The following is a 14,424-nucleotide window of genomic DNA, read 5'->3' as shown; positions in this document are numbered from 1 at the left end:
GGATCTGAGTTTGCATTGCACACAGAGGGGTTTTGAGTGCTGCTCTATTTAGAGAGCAGTGGCATGAAATGTAGAGAGGTCTCTCATCTGATAGTTTCATTGCAGAATGTAACATTTGGGTGGAGGACAGTCGCATTTAAGAAGAGATGGATTGCAAATTGAAATATTTTGGAGCAATGCTTTTTTTCAGGGATGACCTATGTTTCAAAGACTAAATTTTTGGGCTCTAAAACTAAAGTAAAATTTAAGGAGGCACGTGATCCAGAAATTGCCACTGTATCTTGTATTCAAATCATGTAAGTTGTTAATTATAATAATAATGGTTTGAAAAAGATCCTTGCTAAAAATTCATTAGATGGCAATAACATGATGATGTAGAAATGACACACATGCTTTCTGTTATTTGCTGCTTTATACGTATCTTCTCAAGCTCCTTATGAGTCTAGAATTTTCCAGGTAATTTTCCTTACATAATAACAAATAATTGTTCTAGGAAATGTTGGAGGCAATCAGGGAATTTGTGTGTTGGTAAGGGATGAGCAGACAGATCATATCTCAGTTTTCACTGATGAGAGAGACATTCTACTTTAAATTCTAACTCCACCTTGGAGATCTCAGGCAAGTTATTTAACTATGCCTCAGTTTCCTCTCCATAAAATGAGGATAGCAATAGCATCTACCTCATGGGCTCATTCATACCTATGAATCAGTATACACTGTAACTAGCACATATTAATCACTCGGTGATTTTTCCTATTAAATTCATCCAGCAAATAATTTTGAAATAATGAGCGAATTTACAGGGAGGCCTCAGAGAGATGGAGTTTGCATATTTCCCCCTTAGAATGTTTAGCTCTTTGGTTCACCTCAGCCTGATGGCTGCAATCAGACCAGTAACCCTTTCCTTGTGCTGTGTCCAACACTTCTACTCCATCGTCCGTAGGCTTAGTGTTGCTGAAAATTTCCAGTGAGAGTTTTAAAAGCACATGGCCTGTACACTTAATCTACAGCATGAAAGATATTCAAGAGCTTAAACTGTATCCAGTAATGCAGCTGTGGGAATTCAGTCAGTGAAACTTCTGAGCTTCACACAATACGCCTGCACTAATCCAAAGTTGTCCTACTTATGGGTCTACAGAAAACTCGTCACCGAGTTGAGTCACCAAAGGAAGACACTTCAGAAAAAGCACTACAAACAAATGCTCAGTCACTGCAAGGCTATTGGTATTTATTAAGGCACCCTTCAGATCCCATCATCACATAAAGCAAAGATGCTGCCTATGGAACTTGTATATGCTGACCCTTGTTTTATCAGGAAAATAGAGATGGCCAAGAGAAGACAGAACTTCTAAGTTACATTTTTTCTTCTGATCTTGGTAGGGAGGGGGAACAAAATTGAAACCTGTGTTTTATCATAGTTTAGATGTCTTTGAAAGTTAAGATCAAAATCATGAAAAATCTTGACTTTTTTCAATGTTCTGCTGGTTTGTTTACTTTTTGTGTATTTTAAGCAAGTGATATTTTAACAGTTAGATGCTCTTTTGTGTATTTTATTTAGTTTCCATGGGATGATGTATCATAGATGATGCCAGAGTGATGGAGGACAACAAGAGACATTTGTTTCTCTTTCAAAGAGGAGAAGTATTTTTTTAAATACTTATTTATTTTTTTTTTGAAAGGCAGGGTTAGGGAGAAACAGATATCTTCCATCCTCTGGTTCATTCCCCAAATGGCTGCGATGGCTGAAGCTGAGCCAGGAGCCAGGAGCTTCTTCTGGGTCTCCCACATGGTGCAGGGATCCAAGAACTTGGCCCATCTCCTGATGTTTTCCCAAGTATATTAGCAGGGAGCTGGATTGGTGGTAGAATAGCTGGAATTTGAACTGGCACTTGTGCAAGGATGCTGACATTGCAGGGGATGGCTTAACCTGTTATGTCACAATGCCAGCCCCATGGTGTTTTTTTTTTTTTTTTTCCAATGATTATAAAATTCTCCAAATACATACCTCAGAATACTTTAGTCCTGAATTATCCTTCCTGGCCATTATCACAGCAGACTATTTTACTAATAGCCTTTGCTAGTTTTCTGAAGTCATTAATGCCAGAAATTTTATAAAAAAATTTTATTTACTTATGTTTTATTTATTTTAGAGACATATCAGTGGAAGAGAAATCTTTCACCCACTGGTTTATTCCCCAAATGCCTGCAACAGCTGGCATGGGACAGGCCCAAACTAGGAACTTCATCTGGGTTTCTGATATGGGTGCAGGGAGCTGGAGTACCCAGGTCATCATCTGCTGCCTTCCCAGGTACATTAGCAGGAAGCTGGATCAAGAATGGAGCAGCTGGGACTTGAATCATTGCTCTAATATGGGATCCAGGTGTCCAAAGCAGTGACTTAACACCCTGCCCCACACATCTGCCCCAGGGAATAGTTTTAAAGAATTTCACAAGGACAAAGATTTGTATTCAACCACAGTTTCTAATATAGTTCATTTTTTATTTTAAGCAGAGCCTAAGTGAGCAATGTTGGTAATCTGCCATTCTTCTGATGAGCCTTTTTGTTTTTTATCTTTTTTTTTTTTTTTTTTTTTTGACAGGCAGAGTGGATAGTGAGAGAGAGAGAGACAGAGAGAAAGGTCTTCCTCCAATGGCCACCGCAGCCAGCGTGCTGTGGCCGGCGCACCGCGCTGATCCGAAGGCAGGAGCCAGGTGCTTCTCCTGGTCTCCCCTGGGGTGCAGGGCCCAAGGACTTGGGCCATCCTCCACTGCACTCCTGGGCCATAGCACAGAGCTGGCCTGGAAGAGGGGCAACCGCCGCAAGGTGGAGGATTAGCCTATTGAGCCACGGTGCCGGACTGTTTTTTATCTTCTTAGACTGCTTCAGTACATGTTGGTTGTCTAAGAAGATGAGCAGCAGTTGGAAGGAGCATTAGGATCAGCAGCCAATCTCATCTCATTGTCCATCAGGAAACATCATAGATATGATGTTTGTGTCTAATCCCAGATCATCTCAGAGAACAAAGACCTGGAGTGAGGCTCCCAGGAGGAAACAGACTGGCCAGAAAACCAACTGCAACGGAGCATGAACCTGTCAGCTGGATGAAGAATAGGAAGGAGCCCTCTGTTGGACTGGAGGCACAATACTTTCTTTGCAGTTTGTACTCATAGCCAAGTGAGTTGTGTCAAGTAATGAATTTATTCAATAAAGTTCAAATTGAGGATCTCCTGTTGAATTTATTCATAGCACCCCCATGACCTTCCCCATTGGTCTTAACAGTACTGTAATGCTTCAATTATTTGATGTGATGTTTCTGTTTCTTTCCTGTCTGTATCTCCATAAATTACTAAAAACTAGGAGAGTCCAATTCATGTCTATTTAGCTCACATGGCAGAAAAACGGAGCCTGGGACTGAATTTTTTTTTCATAATGGATAATGGTATTTACTACTTGGTCAGTGAATGCTATGTGTAAGTATAGCAAAAACCTTACATGTTATAGTGATTTTCCTTTAATTTCCATAAAGCCTCTATGAAAGCAAAATTGAAAAGATGCTCATTTGACATTTTATTTGTTTATTTATTTATGAGAGGAAGATAAATAGATAGATAAATAGACAGACAGACAGATGATGGGTAGATAGATAGATAATAGACAGCAAGTGAGCTAGAAGCCAGGAATTTCATCCAGATGTCCCATGGGAATGACAGAGAACCAACTACTTGAGCCATCACCCACTGAGCCATCACCAACTACTTGAGCCATCCCACTTTGCTTATTAGCAGGAAACTAGAATCAAAAGCAGAACCAGGACTCAGACCTAAATATAGGAATATAGAATGCAAGCATCCCAACCAGCCACCTAACTGCTAAGCCAAACATCTGCTCTGATGTGCATTTTAGAGATGAGGAGACAGATTCAGATAATTTAAGGAACTTGCCAAAGCATGCATGGGTCAGTTAGGAGTCACATTCGGATCACTGTTAACTTTTCAGCCTGGAATGTTTAACACTGTTCCAGAGCCTGAGCATGAGCCTGGTTAATTTTATGAATTTTCACAAGACTTTTTGAGATAGAGGAAAGTATGTTAACAAGTGACTAGGCACATTAGCGAATTTATATGTGTTTGCTTAATATGAAAACCCATAGAGCGTAGAAGTAACTCCTAAATATTAGAAGCTGGCTCTCCACTTGGACTATACCTTCCAGCATCACTAAATGCAGCAACAACTGAACCCTGATCTGTATTTCTAACATTCAAGCACTCTGGATTTATCTCCTTTTTATCAGAATAAACTTGATGTAGAGAAAAGACCTCATCCTCCTTTTCCAACTGAGGTTAATGAGGACTCAAGGTGTTGATGTCTGAATCCAAGTTACATTGTCAGGTAGCACAGAACCAGCGTCAGCATAGAAAGTTTCCATGTATTCCCAAAAAATAACTTCACAGACTCACAAAACTGACCTGATCTTATAATGCTATAGTGAAGACCTTGAAGTACACATCATGAGGTACCACCACACTGATTGCATCTTTTAATCCCAATTCAAGTTCTCTTAACCCCATTCTTTCCAATAAACTCCTTGCTTTTTCCTCAAATTACACCTACCTTTTATAGCCTTGATGGTTAAAACCAACTCACAATGACTTCAACTCTTTATATTTATTTATTTAAATGGAAGACACACACACACACACACACACACACACAGAGAAAGAGAGAGAGGGAGGGAGAGAGAATCTCAATATCCACTGGCACTGGCTCAATCCCCAAAAACCTGGCACAGCCAGTTCTGGAGCAGGTCAGGGTGAGGAGCCAGGAATTCAGTCTGAGTCTCCCACATGGGTAGTAGGGATCCAACCAACAACTTGGGCCATTACCTGCTGCTTCCCAGGGTACACATTAGCATGAAGCTGGAGTGGAAAATGGAACTAGGATTTGAACACAGGTGCTCAGATTGAGATGTTGTGTCCCAGGTGGCAACCTCATCACTGCACCAAACATTTACTCCTGACTTCAGTTCCTAAATGATCATAATATCTGCATTTCCAGACAGTTAATTTAAATATATGATTAAGCTCATTTCTTACTAGTTTTCAAAAACCAACAAGAAAACTGCCATAAACAAACATGGCTTTCTTGTAATCAGAAGAAAACTTAGGTACCATCCCCTTCCCCACCAGACTGCTTTATTAGATAGAAAATAGCAGAACAAAGTTTCCCCTGGAGATATTTATGTTTGCTGACTCACTACATCATCACATGTGACACTAAATTATTATTTCTTACAAACAGAGAAATAGCACAAGAGGGCTTTTTTCACTCTTTCATCTTAAGCCATTGTTCTTAAATCTAAATAACTCACATCAAAGAACTTGGGCATGGGATCTGAAAGTATTGCAAAATGATATTCCAAGATAATGTCTGCTATATCAAATGCATTCTTATTCACATTCTTATGAAGGGTATGGAGGCAGGCTGGTGAGGACTGGGAGGGACAATGGAGAGGTCCCAGGAAGCAGAGAAGCGTCTTGAATACGAAAGTACTCTTTATAGCATGCTCTGACTAGCATTATTTCTTTTCCCTTTGTTCACTTTTGTTTCTCCTAGGCAAGCCTATGGAGTGAGAGCACCAAATGTGTACCTAGAGAGTTTCTTAGTGAATGTGAGGTAAATCCAATTTGCCAAGTGTCTTTTCCAGACTTCCATGACATGCTGATTGCTGCTATAAAACAACTACAACAACAAAGAATTATTTTGGCATATACGATTTTTATTGGTTAATATCACACAGATTTTAATTTTCCAATATTTTCTACCTTCAAGAGGCAACTTGCTTGAATTCTGTATTAATGTCTAAAAGAAAACCACTGGGGCCGCTGCTGTGGTTCAGTGGGTTAAGCTGCTGCTTGGAGTACCCAGATCTCCTGAGTGGGAGACCCACCTCCATTTCTGATGCATGTTAATTGCTGCTAATGCTGGGACAAGCAGATGATAGCTCAAGTACTTGGATCCCTGCTACCCACATGGAAAACCTAGGAGTTCAGGGTTCCTTACTTTGGCCTACACAGTCTGGGCTGTTGTGGACTCTTGCTCTCTCTGTTGTTCTTTCAAATTAAATAAATATAAACAGCAGATGCCTGTTGGAGTCTAAGCTGCTCCACTTCCAATTCAGCTCTTGCTGATACTCCTGGGAAAGCATCAGATGATGGCGCAAGTACTTGTGCCCCTGCCACCCATGTGGGCGGCCCAAATGGAATTCCAGGCTCTTGGCTTCAGCCTGGCCAAGCCCTGACTGTTGCAGGAATTTGAGCAGTGAACCATTGGATGGAAGATTTCTGTTTCTCCCTTTTTCCCTGTAATTCTGTCTTTCAAATAAATAAATAAATCTTTAAAAAATAATAGAAAAGAACACTACTTGGAAAATACAGGCAAAGATAAAGTATCTTGTATTTGCAATCACAAGATCAGATGTCAAATTCTGCTTACATCTCTCCTGTATCCAATACATTGGCAATGCCTGTTTACCTTCCTGAGTTCTATTGTAAAACGAGGGAAATGAAAGCACAAAAGTACTAGGGAGATAAAATAAGCACAAGTATGCAGAGTTCCATGTGAATGAACCCAGAAATGCTGAAGTCACATAATGCAATTTTTTGTCTCCCTTCAACATGCAGTGTATTAATTTTAATCATTGAGTCACAAGTGGCCAAAAAAAAAAAAAGCATTCAGAATAAGGTGGTCTTAGGGATTCTAAGACAGCTTCCTTCATATGGATCCTGCAGGCTCCTAGGCCCATCTCTCATGCACTATGGGTGACCTTGAGTCATCAATCTTTTCTCAGGTTTAATTGCAACAGCTGATTCCATTTCCCCTACAGGTTTGGGTGCTTCTTGAGATAATTCTTCCAGCTGCAGAGAAAATGTGCAGAATCTGTGTTTTATGACTTATGTGACCTTTTGATAGAGTAAAGTATGGTATTTTTTACTACTAAATATTTGTGCATGATATGAGAAATAGCATGAAATACTACTTCCCCAATTGATAGATTCAATTACTTACATTTACATTTAAAATACTTTTGGTTGCTTCTTTATGAAATGTGAAACTTTAATCTTTTATTGAATCATAAAAAATACCATTATTTAAAGCTACATTAATGTGTAGCCTACCTTAGAAGTCCCTTCAAGTTTTAAACAGACACAGTCCAAGAGTTAATATTTTTTTGTACTTTTTAAATCTTTTCTTGGAACCAGTGATTTTCAAAATGAACCATGTCATATCCCCAGAGTGCTGTGTGACAGCATGAAGAAAGAAAGAAAACAAAACACAGATGGAATTAATGGTTTGAGATGTTAATCAATGTAATAAATTGAAAGGAAAGGATGAGAGCTTGTCAGGAATACATTTCTTTTATTTAAACTGGAATAGCTGATGTCACGAATTTATGTTAATTTTCTACTCTGATGTTTAAAGCCTAAACACTTCATTTCCTCCTCTGGTTTCCCTGATTCTTGCATCATCCACGATATAGACTGCATGTATATTACAGGACTCTCATAGGTTATTTACTCTTTATCCCATTGGCCAATGATGAGTATATGCAGAGAAGTGATCAAACAACTGCTTGTCCCATTGTTTACATGGCTTGAACAAGAATATGTTGGCCTATTATGGTACTAATTTAAAAAAAAAACCTGCATTGCAATTTCATATATTTGGGGACAGTAAGAGCTAAGGAGTTTCTAGGATGAATTTAGAAGTGGCCTTGTTGCTGGGTCCTGAACAGGACTGAAAACTGGGAAAACAGAATGTTCTAGATCAGGGCTTCCCCAGAGAGACCCCAGAACGCCACTGTAACCTCTGCCTGACTGGGTTTTAGAGGTGCCCAGTGACAAGCCCACATTACAGGCAACTCTGCCTCGTCTGGCCTTTTGAGCCTCTGAGTCAATTAGCCACCACAGCAGGGGTGGGAGGTTTCTTTATGAATAAAAAGCACTTAGTTCTTTAGCTGGGTGAATGTGATCCTCATGAAAGCTAAGCAGAGCAGCCAGGAATGTAATATAACTGGAACAGCTGGGGCAAACAGTACTTGCTGAAGGTGCCTTCCTCAGAAGATGGCTTCAGTGGCATGGTGTCCATCCAATAGGCTTAGATAAGCCATATACACAAATTCCATGGAATGCATGATTCTTATTTTTCAAGATCCAGGATCCTCACAGAACAACCTTTGCTTTTAGAACTATCATATATTTGGAAAATAAGCCACCTTTCACTCTTTTCTGTGAAAAACAGAAGCAGTGCCTACCATCACATCACCACCACAACTATATATGACATCCAGAAAGCAAAATGAGTATGAAGTATATAAAGATAATTGAAAATGAATCTTGATGTGAATGGAATGGGAGAGGGAGCGGGAGATGGGAGGGTTGCAGGTGGGAGGGAAGTTGAGGGGGGAAGCTATTATAATCCATAAACTGTACTTTGGAAATTTATATCTACTAAATAAAAGTTAAAAAAAAAAGGAACCACACCATGTCACCCCATGAGTCAAGTATACTGAGTGGAGACAAGACAAAGACTCATCCTTGTGGTAGAGGCAGATACATTCATGGGTTCTTTGTTGTGTTTGAGAATAAATGAAAGAAGGCAAGCTCATTAACATCTTCTACTCCAACTACACTTTTCAGTCTAATTCTGGAAAGCCTCGGTCAAAATTCTGGCCCTTCATAATAGTCCTAGAGATGTTGGGAATTCTCTAACATTTTCTCAGAATGAAGCACTCTTTCCTGGGTCCAGTGAACCTGTCACAAATTCACTCCTGTGATTTCTTCTTCATCTTTTTAGTGCTCAAATTATTTATACTTCAGTCCTTGGCTTCCAAATCCCATCCCTGGGGGAAATTCCCACTGAAGAGCTGAGACTAGAAAACCCTTGGCTCATTATCTATGCAGTTGGAAGCATTTTTCCCTTAAAGTGTTATGGTGAAGATTAAAGGAGCTAACAATTGTGAATGTTATTGGGACAACAGAAATCTGTGGCAGGTACAAGAAAATAACTCAAGTCAGCTACTGTCTCACAAATCACCTTGCCTATCCATCATCAGTGAGTGGACTTGTACAATTCAGAACCAGAAAAAGTGGCCCAGCATCATGGCAAGGGAACATAGTTAAGAGAAGGCAGAAGCAGCTAGACTGCTGGTAGTTTGGGTGATTCCACATTCTTCATTAGAAGGCAAAAACCATTAGAATCTACCTCATAGGATATTATGCAGCTGAAATAAATCAACATTTTTAAAGTCCTTGAAATGGTGCCTGGGACACGATGTATACATATTTGTTAAATAATAATAAAAATTCGAGTGACCACAGGGTTAGAGTTTCAATCTGCGTATCCGTTGTGTACCATGGGAAATTTTTAGCTGCATTTCTCAAAGGCAAGAATCTTTCTCTTTACTGAATCCTCCAGATACAAAGTAGGCTGAACATCTTTCTTTTGTCCCAAGCTAAAGGGTTGCACTAGATAACATGGGGCGTATGATACCATGAATACTTTATTAATTCATGTCTTTATTTTCAGAGCACCTTTCTCTGTATCACAAATATGGCTAAAAGAAATATGGGAAATAGTATGGGAGAAACAATTGTATTATTTGAAAAATAAATTATTCAAAAAGGAGATCATTTGAGAACTTTCCATGATTAATGAAACCGAGCTGGTAAAACACATTCCCCTGGGGTATACAGACAGGACATGTGGCCCAGAGTGGGTTTTTCTGCCAAGCAGACCAGCATTCCTGTCTCAACTGGGTCATCTATTGGCTTTCCAATGTTCCTCTCTTCTGCCAAACAGGAATATAAATATTCATTTTACAGCAAGGTGATCATTAGATGAAATTATTCGTGTGAAACACCGCATTCATGAGTACTCACCAGGAGCATCTATGCTACTCCTTTGTAGTTGGTCTGCTTCTCCAGAAAGATCAGCCTGCTTTGACTTGATATTTGCTTCTCCATGAGTACCTTTGGCATAATGTTCTTGTGGCAAGCGGGCAATTTCCACACTTCATACTTTATAACTTTGGGGGAATTCAGTTGTCCGAGTTGGCGTTTTTGACTGGGTACCCTGGCTTGTGTAACATCTGGCGGTTAACTGATGGTTACAAAGAGCTGTTTAAAGTCACACTGGTTCACATCTGAGGCTCCGAGATGGCTCCCAGTCCCCAGAAGCCAGCCGCCAACCCATCAGGAGGAGATCCGATTTTTCTGCGATCCATGTAAATTGCAGTTTGAGTGCAATCAATAGATGTGACAAACAGCCAATGCTGGCAACCGGGACATAATGAAGGTGAGGCTGTGTAAATGCTCACAGATAACAATGGGGGAGATTACAGGGCAGCGCTGTATTGAATAAGTGCGGTGCCAAATGAGCTGCCGCGTTCGGGTCAAGCTTTTCAACTGCTCAAGTGTCTGCGCTCTTGTCCTCCATAATTGTTAGTGGCAGCAAAGCTGGCGGACCTGCGGAGGGCATGTATTCAGCTCGCCTTGGCTCTGCATCACAATCCGCTGTGGATGCCACCAGCTGATTGGCAGTGCGGGGACCACCTTCCCTCGGACAAGACACCAGGACAACACCAGGCCCCCAGCCCAGCAGGGAATCCAGAGGCCCCTTATTAAAGCAATAACGCATTCTAGACTCTCGGAAAATCATTTTGGCTATTACCAAAGTGTTTTTGGTTTCTTTGGTATCCCGGAAACAGCTTCTGATAAATGGAGGTAAGTATGCGAATATGGTATTTCTTGTAAATAATGGAAAATTTAAGAGATGGCAATTTGAAAAATTCAATCTTACATCTACAACCTACTTGTACAATGACTTTTCAGGGATTTCCATATGGAAGTTTGATCATTTTGTTATGTAATTTTCATGAATTTTATCATTTGTGAATGTATTTCTGTTTTCCTAAAACTATATTTTCAAATTTTCAATTTACATTAGAATATTACTAGGTGTTGCCATAATTGCTTTTCCATAAGGGACTCAATGTTCTACGCCTGAAATGATCACTTATTTTCCCCAAAAATCATGTATTAATTTTAAATGTATTGCTTTAGATTATTTAAGTCTTCAGTTATGCTGGAAAATCAGAAGACCCTATAATTATCGTTTTAGTAATATATGTATTCAAATAATTTTAAACCAGAAAAATAAATTGGTGCGATCTCTGCTCTCAAGTTGATTGTATTCACACACAATATGGGAACTGGACAGCAACTGGCAGCAAAAACTTCTAGAAATGGAAAGCAGAGGAAATAAGGTGGCAGGCATAAGGAGGGCCCCCTCATGGTTAGTGAGGGGTGTGTGGGAGGATCCACGGCCCTCACTTTTGCCTTTCTTAGCCATATCACGTTTAAGCCACATATTCTGTCATTGATCTTTGTTGCTCAAATGGCATATCTGATAGTCTCATGTACACGATATTTCTCCAAATATTGATTTGTCCACATAATTAAGAAAAAAATATTTCAATGAGGCTAAAATTGTAATGTTCATTACTGAGCAGGGAGACATTTTTCAGAGCTTAAAGTCACAAAAGTATGTTCCTTTAGACAAAACAAATCCTTATTTTATTTTATTATTTTATTTATTTTTTTGGAAGTAAATAGAGAGAGAAAGAGAGAGAGAGACTTCCCATCTGCTGGTTCTCTCCCCAAATGCCTGCAAAAGCTTGGAGCTTGGAACTCAATCCAAGACTCTCACATGAGTGTCAGGGTCCCCTCTGCTTGGACCATCGCCTGCTGCCTCCCAGAGTGTGCATTAGCAAGAAGCTAGCATCTGGAGCAGAGCCAGACTTCATACCCTCTGATATGGGGCATGGGTATGCCAAGAAGCACCTTAACCACTAGGCCATATGATTGCCCTTGAAATGTTTTGTTCTCAAAAGCGAGAAATTGGGTTGGATTTCTGACAATCAACACAAAAGAACATTGGTTTTTTATTTGAATTATAAGACTTTTAGTTTCCAGTAGGTCAAGTAAGGTGTTTGGAAATGTTCACGCTTGTCCTTACAGTAAGAAAAAAGCCGAAAACTTGAAATGTAACAACTCTTCTTAGATCCTTTACAGAAGTAAGGTCACAGAGCAAACTGCTTCCCTGAAAACTGAAGAGATAAAGAGGTGGATACAGAGAATCACAATTTACCAGAGCAGAAGTCCAGGAGGATGGGAATAAGAGCCAGGCAAAGTAAGAAAATCTAAACTGTACTTGAAATCGCTAGACCTCAGTGTGGACAAGTGTGGGGAGATAAAATCTCCTAGGAACTTCATGGTAGAGGGGCCCCCATGCTTTTTGTAAGATTTAGCTCTAGGAACTCAATCAGGTTCTCATGGTAAGTATCAGAGAAACATTCTTGGTTAGTGGAGGGGAAAGGTAATATAAGGCATTTTTGAAAGAGGCCAGGGATTTGTTTCATCTTAGAAATGTCTTCCCTCAAGAGAAACTATTTTATCAGCCCTGAGTCATTGTTGTTTTATCAAAGCCTCTCCTAGTTGTGTAGGAAATACACAAACCACACTTAAGCTTTTCTGCCCGAACAAAATCGGGAGGTGGGCACCATAAAAACACAGATATTCTCAGAAGTATTCTTACAAGAAAAGATTTATTTATTTATTTGAAAAGCAGAACAAGAGTGAGAGAGAGAGGGAGGGAGGGGGAGAGGGAGAGAGACACCGAGACAGAGATGTGTACGTGTGCATACACACACATACACATACACAATCTTCCATCTATTGGTCCACTCCTCAAATGATCACAACATCCAAGGTTGGGTCAGGCTGAAGCTAGAGCCATGAACTCCTTCATGGTCTTGATACATGTAGGCAGCAGGGGCCCAAGTACTGTGCCATCTTCTGCTGCCTTGCCACGCTCCTCAGTAGGAAGCTGAATTGGAAGCAGGGCAGCCAGGATGCAGGTGCTGAAAGCAGTGGCCTCACCAGCTGCACCACAACACCAGCTGCTCAGGAAGCACAGGCTGTCTATAAGACCAAGAGTTATTGGATACACCCCCTTTCTCCCTGCCTACCACCACCACAATAGAGCTCACGTGTGGTTCCAGGGGCATATGACTGCACATCTCAGACCCTATTTAAGAAGAAATCTCTAGAGAAGCCCAAAGACAACTGGAGAACAAGAAAAACGAGGACATTGGCCTCTGACAACTGCAAATGGGGCAAACAGGAGCATCGCCTTACCTCCTGGCAGAATAAGCATAAAACTTCACACAAACTCTAATTGCCTCAATTCCTTTGACATGGTACATCATCTCTGGCTTTGAACAAAAATAGCAGTTACAATGCATACTAAAAGACAAAAGCACAGTTTGAAGAGAAGAGCCAGCATTAGGACAAGACTCAGACATGGCAGAGATGTTAGAATCACCAGACCAGCGGTGAACTCAAAAGGCTTCCATGGCCTTGGCAATTCATGACAAGAGCCTAGGGTGATTACTGATGCCATAAACAAGAGTGTCAATTTATTAAGCCAACAACAGGAGTCACTGTGCACTTACTCCTCATGTAGGATCTCTGTCCTTAATGTGCTATACAGTGTGATTTAATGTTATAACTAGTACTCAAACAGTATTTTTCACTTTGTGTTTCTATGTGGGTGCAAACTGTTGAAATCTTTACTTAATATATGCTGAACTGATCTTCTGTATATAAAGTGAATTGAAAATGAATCTACTTAATATGACTGGTTTAGATCTGTAATTGATGCACAGTTATTCTTAAGTGTTGAAAATTAACTGAAATGTGATCCCTGTTGAACATGGTGGTGGGAATGGGAGAGGGAAGAGATGTATAATTTGGGACATGCTCAGGCTGACTTGCCCCAAGTGGTGGAGTTGGAAGCATACCAGGGGATTCCAATTCAATCCCATCGAGGTGGCATGTACCAATGCCATCTCACTGTTCCAGGTGATCAGTTTCAGTTCACAGTTGGTCATGGTGAAGGGACTGGGAGTCAAAGGGAGCACATAGACAAGTCTAGTACCTGCTAACGCTAACTGATGGAGTAAATAAAGGGGAGAGTGATCCAACATGGGAAGTGAGATACTCAGCAGACTCATAGAATGGCAGATATCCTAAATAGCACTCTGGCCTCAGAATCAGCCCTAAAGGCATTCGGAGCTGGCTGAAAAGCTCATGAGAGTATTTCAGGCATGGAAAGCCAAGACACTCTGGCAAAAGATCTCTGCGAGTGAGATCCCAGTGGAAAGAACAGGCCATCAAAGAAGGAGGTACCTTTCTCTGAAGGGAGGAGAGAACCTCCACTTTGACTATGACCTTGTCTAAACAAGATAAGAGTTGGAGAACTCAGAGGGCTTCCATAGCCTTGGAAACTCATGACTGGAGCAT

The sequence above is a fragment of the Oryctolagus cuniculus genome, chromosome 13 (assembly GCF_964237555.1).
Source record: "Oryctolagus cuniculus chromosome 13, mOryCun1.1, whole genome shotgun sequence".
NCBI classification, from domain to species: domain Eukaryota; kingdom Metazoa; phylum Chordata; class Mammalia; order Lagomorpha; family Leporidae; genus Oryctolagus; species Oryctolagus cuniculus.
The sequence above is the reverse complement of the archived record's forward strand: the minus strand, read 5'-3'. Positions refer to the sequence as shown.